Source organism: Limulus polyphemus, unplaced genomic scaffold (assembly GCF_000517525.1).
Source record: "Limulus polyphemus unplaced genomic scaffold, Limulus_polyphemus-2.1.2 Scaffold532, whole genome shotgun sequence".
NCBI classification, from domain to species: Eukaryota; Metazoa; Arthropoda; class Merostomata; order Xiphosura; family Limulidae; genus Limulus; species Limulus polyphemus.
The window spans coordinates 76,051-80,957 of record NW_013666142.1 but is presented as its reverse complement, the minus strand read 5'-3'; the positions used below and the strand labels follow the sequence as shown (position 1 = coordinate 80,957).

The window sequence follows — 4,907 nt, the reverse complement described above, 5'->3', positions numbered from 1 at the left end:
CTTAATTATACTTGATTTTCCTCGTGTACAGAGTTCTACAAAGATTTATCTTGATGAAAGGAAGCTGTAGATTTATACATATGTCCAGTAGTTTGTTGTTTTTGTAATAAAGATTATTCCACTTAATGTCATATGTATCCAGTTTTTTACTTCTCACATAGCTTAAAACTCAGTTGGGTTTTCAAATTCAGGTTACTATTACTCTGTAAATATTTGTTCGATCTTCCAGTCATTAAATGGATCTATCTGACATTTGTTGGAAAACCAGTTTATCTGAAAATATCACAATGTCGTACAAGTGCAGAGATTTGTTGTTGGTTGAATAAAAGAGAGAAGTCTTACTTTAAATTTTGTTCTTTTTTTTTTTTGCGGTTAAGCACAAAGATACACAATGGGCTATCTGTGCTCTACCTCCCACGGGTATCGAAATTCGGTTTCTAGCATTGTAAGCTCGCAGACATATTACTGTGCCACTGAGGGGGTTGTTTTAAATATGAAAGAAAACAAATATTTCTTTGATAAAGATAAATATGAAAATAAAAATAGAAACAGGCTGCAATGAGCAGCAGGATAATTGATTTAAAACAAAAAATCCTTGGATCTAAGTAAATGAATAAAAACTGTATTTCTTGAATACAAGAACTGCAATTATTGAAAATTAAACTCTAGTTCTTATTGACTGTTAGGTTTTTAGGGTTGTTAGACTGAAAATTAATGGTAAAACACACAGTCGACAGGACGAATTAATCTGAAGCAAAACAAAGAAACCTAGAAAATACTTCTCTGGGAAGTTTTGGTTCCGTAAAAGCAAAAAAAAAATTTTTTTTTCAAAGGTCAAAACTGTTATTACTATCCACATTTTTTATAAAGCTAACTAATCACAAATTGAATTGAAAAATCAAGAAGCATCTTTATTCTCAAGATAATAACATCTTCACCTGATTCATGCATAGAGAGTAACTCCTAAGGTTAATTTTTAACTTAACTTAGACAGGGGGTTATGGGGCTCTGCCATAGCAAAATCGAAGAAAAAAGAAAGAAAATTATTGCTACGTTAATAATATAAAATATGAGAGAAAGTGGAATATGTATACAGAGCACAAATGGGGAGAAATCCAAAGTTTTGTGATCTGTCGCTTGGTTATCACGCTATAGTTTAAATGGGGTTACACATGGTCAAAGTGAGAGCTAGAAATATTTTGAGCTTAGTTAGAAGATTCTAAGCATGAATTTAGAAAAGTTAGGACAAGCTACTAGCAAAATGTATGGAAATTAGTATAGATTTGAAGCGATATGAATCTTGTGGTTCTTGAAAGGTAAGATGTTAGTTCTTAGTTCCTTGGTGGGACAACAATAAGTTTATTTACAGAATTACAATGCTAAAAACCAGGATTCGATTCCCCTTGGTAGAAAAAGCAGATAGCCCAATGTGATTTTGCTCAAAAGATAGAGAAAACATTTTAGTTATTAACCATATTACGAGCACTAGTACATTCAAAATTTTCAGTTATAAGGTTTATATATTGTTGTAAACTAAATTTTCAATTTTTGATTTAGTTGTTCGTTATAGGAAGCTGCTAACATGATGATGATATTAGATTTTGAAAGCTTGTAAAAGTAGTACTAGAATCTTTAGAATGTTCGTTAACATCACAGATCGAGAGAAATATCTAGAGACAAGAATGGTTTATATATACGAGGATCAGTGAAGCAATGAATCAGATTTTAGTTTGTTAAATGGTTGAGAAGTTAATGAAGTATTCAAATCAAGGTTTGTTATCATGTATTGTTATTTTACTCTATCGGTTAGTTGTTTGTGAATTGTGTACTTGTGATAGTAGCCAGTAGTAAACCTTAAAGAAGAAATAAGCTAATCCTATTCTTGTTTCGTGGATTGGGCTTTGCATTATTTTCACCAAATAATGTAAAAGAACCCGCCCAACGAAAGAACACGTTATGACAGTATGCATCTAAGATTCAACCAATTTGTTACTATTAAAGTAGATGTTTTGAATAGTTTTGATCTGTGCTCGTGCCCCTTCCACTACTAGTCTAAAACATTTTCTCATCAGCTGTTCACTTGTTTTAAAAATACAAAACAAAAACTAAGTTCCTAATTTTATATATGTGAACAACGTATACCAGATTTTGTAAACGATGGAGAATAAATATTTAGTTGTAAAACTAGGTTCTTTTCAACAATATTATACATATTTACTGCCTGCTTCAGTCTAAAATTTATTAGTACAGTTACGACAAATGCACTTTAAACGCGTTTATTTCCGCTTTAGATCAAATTTTAATTTTTAAGGCTTTCTTGCACCTAACAAAATGAGTAAGAGAGTATAATGCGATATTTTCAAGCAAAAGTAAAATTTGGCAAATAAAAATATACTGTTATAAACTATATTCTTAATGCTGTAGTTTAGATGTTATCTAGAGGGCGCTTCACGCTAGTCCTAGATATTCAGGAATATTACTGACGAACGGCTGTGATAATTGTCCAGAACAAGGATTAGACTGTTGAGACGGAGATAATATTTTTTTTGCGTTATAACACCTAAGACTTACCGTCGAGCCATCGGAGGCTAGTTAAAAGTGTGTACTATGAATATTTGCTATTTTTGCAATAATAATAATATTAAAATCATTGCGATTACCAAAGAAATCTGCTTTTCATTTCCAATCAATATAAATGTTAGTTTGTTTGTTTTTAGAAAATCCCCTTATATTTGTATCTGACGTTTTCCCAAGCATTTTTTCGTTTCATTTAATATTAAAGGTGAATAAACATATCAGTTTAGGTATTTAGAACGGAAATAAAAATTGATCGTGATTATATTGTTCTACTTCACAGCGACGCCTAGTTCTGAAAATACGGTGTTTGGTTTGGGTAGAAAGTCGTACGTATCAGTGTGGAATACCAAAAGCTGGTGAGTAATGTTAAGTAACCTGATACTTTACGGATTATTACGTTGAACTTGTGCTTTAGCAGAAGGTGGTTCAATGTTGCTTATGAATTGTATCTTAGCTGTAAATTAGAAAGTTAATGTGTTCAAATACACCCAAAATTAACTTATTAATTGCATGATATCGATATTACAGGTGCTCGCGCGGTAGTACTATTACTACTAGGTTTAGTTTTAACGAGTCGAGTTTAGAAGTAACTAAGCAACAAAAAACAAAAGAACAGTAACAGAAAGAAAAAAAATAGCATTTAAACTTCGTAATGTCTAATGATGAAAATAAAGTTTAATTTTTGAGAACTTACATACACTATAGCGTGGGAGTAAGAGTATGGCACACAAGTGTTTGATGACGTGTAATATTCAATTAACCATTTTACAAATCATTCACCAATTAGTAATACACATTACTCGTAGCAGACATTGTAAGTTATTAATGTCATAGAATTATAGATGATGTTATGGAAAGAAAACAATACAGGCATTTTACAATTAGTATTAGTATTTTTTATAGTAGTAGTAGTACTACTATCAGAAGACTGATTAGTTGGTAGGAAAATTGAGTTTTAACATAAAAATAAAGAAAATTGATGCGATAATTAACATATATTTACACAAATGTTTCAGATTATGCTTAATCTATTTCCAGCGTTTCGTACAGAATAAAAATGGGTATAAGATAAGGATACACACACACAAACATATACATATATGTATTAACAGCGATATTTCTTTTCTTTTTTTGAGGTTATGTGAAATAAGTAGTCCTAAAAACAGAAATTAGATGGACAGAACTAATAGGTAACTTGACAAACCGACTTAAGTGTTCTAGGTCTAATTTACCAGAAGCTAAGATATTAAATTTATATTTTGATTTCGGATGGCAGAGTTACAAAGGTTTGAAAAAGGAGTACCAGTCTTCATGGACACTCCCATGTATTTGTGGACATGTACTAAAATATGACGAATAGTTTTGTCAATGTATGTGGCCTTACAGTCTCCACAAGTATATTTATTTATAACTAGAGGCGTCACTTAAAAGATTCGGAGCTCAGGCCTATTTTTGGCGTGTCAGTATTATATCGATCACGGTTTTTCTATTTGATTTTTCATGACACCAACCTCCAACAAATTCTCGACCTCTGTATATCGGAAGAAACGTTCACTGGTTTCCTTACTCAATATTTAATATTTCTTCTGCTATTTTAACTTTCATGAGAAAACTTCCTTTATAAAAGATACTTTAAGTGAGTTTAATATTAACCGGGTTTCTCCCACACAATGATTCGTAATTTTTTCAACGATAAATTTTGACCTAAATCCATGTTTCCTCAACTAAAAAATATGTTTATTTACCTATAAACCCATACCTTGGTAGACAAAGCTGCTATCAGTATAAAACGACATTTATATGGAGCACCCAAGATACATAAAGTATTGTTGCGTCAGCGAGGTCACGTGACTAGTGTCACGCCACGTTTCTAGAAGTATCTTGTTCCTTCGGGAGTGCTCTAGCATTTACTAGATTGGGGGTGGTCTGATATATATAAGATGGTCACGGTGTGACGTGACAGTGTGTGTGTAGACAGTGAGTAATTGATCTGCAGTCAGAGAGTATTATTGAAGTTGAGCACGTTCGTTGTTATAGTGTTTGTTTTAGCGCGACTGTTGAAATTAAGTGTATCGTAAAGTTATATTCGGAAAGAATAAGCCAGTTTTATTAAGTAAGGACTTGTGTCGCTAAAGTTTCGTCGGAACGAATTTACGGGAAATCAATTAACAAACGGAGACGTAACAAATTGGTGTCAGAGAGTGGGACAAAAAAAATTGAAACGAGAAGCGGCAAATCAAACTACAGCATAGCAGACTTGATGGCAGGAATACAAGAACAGCAAAAGAAACAAGAAGAACGAGAAGAGAAATGACAACAGTTGTTAGAGG

General features: G+C 32.2%; 1 protein-coding gene across 5 annotated transcripts in view; it reads left to right on the top strand.

The window, feature by feature from the left end:
• The first annotated feature begins 2,484 nt into the window (after positions 1 to 2,484).
• LOC106458904 (putative fatty acyl-CoA reductase CG5065) overlaps positions 2,485 to 4,907 on the top strand; it is a 67,989-nt gene continuing 65,566 nt past the window's right edge. For all 5 annotated transcript variants that reach the window (XR_002610459.1, XM_022385269.1, XM_022385268.1 and 2 more), the window contains exons 1-2: positions 2,485 to 2,598; positions 2,858 to 2,933. The gene's annotated coding sequence lies outside the window, so the exon portion shown is untranslated. The remainder of the gene's footprint in view (positions 2,599 to 2,857; positions 2,934 to 4,907) is intronic.